Below are 601 nucleotides of genomic sequence, written 5' to 3' on the forward strand. Positions count from 1 at the left end.
GTTAAGACTGAGAAAGCACGGTACCTCTGAAACCAGTAACACATGATGTGTTAATATTGAAATAAAATTTTGAAAGAAGGAGAGGAAAAGAGACGGTCAGACAGGCCAGTAAGTCTTAGAGACTGGACGAAATGTCTGCACCTGTTTGGAAAAGCTTATACAATATTAATCTCCTGTAGCAAAACTACAGAAGTTGAGCTCGAAGCGATCTTTTTGAAGAGGAGCACTGTGCATAAAAAGACCGCAGCGTAAAATAAAGCTGGTTGGTTTAAGAGAAAAACTGCCGTGGGGGATCGGAGTGGTACAAAGTTGCCACCTGAAACATCGGTCCACCTAACGACTCCTCCACAAAAACCACTTTCGACGTCGACGTCACGACCTATTCTTCGTTGTTGCGGCACAAAACGTCAAACGAAAAAGAAACACGCGCGCTTAACCCGCAGGACTTACGAAAGGAAAAAAAAATAAAAAGAAGACCCCGCCCTAGTAGTTACACCGGATCGCTCACTCTGCTTTTAAACAGCGAAAAGGCCAGGGGAAAGCGCGAACGCAGTCCCCCACTACCACAAATTATGCAGTCGAGTTTCCCACATTTGGGGAA

At 44.9% G+C, this 601-nt stretch overlaps 1 pseudogene; it reads right to left on the reverse strand.

Annotated features, from left to right (window-relative positions):
• Positions 1 to 532: 532 nt before the first annotated feature.
• LOC117800290 lies at positions 533 to 601 on the reverse strand (annotated as a pseudogene; the record flags this gene model as incomplete).

This window comes from Ailuropoda melanoleuca, unplaced genomic scaffold (assembly GCF_002007445.2).
Source record: "Ailuropoda melanoleuca isolate Jingjing unplaced genomic scaffold, ASM200744v2 unplaced-scaffold6758, whole genome shotgun sequence".
Classification (NCBI taxonomy): Eukaryota; Metazoa; Chordata; class Mammalia; order Carnivora; family Ursidae; genus Ailuropoda; species Ailuropoda melanoleuca.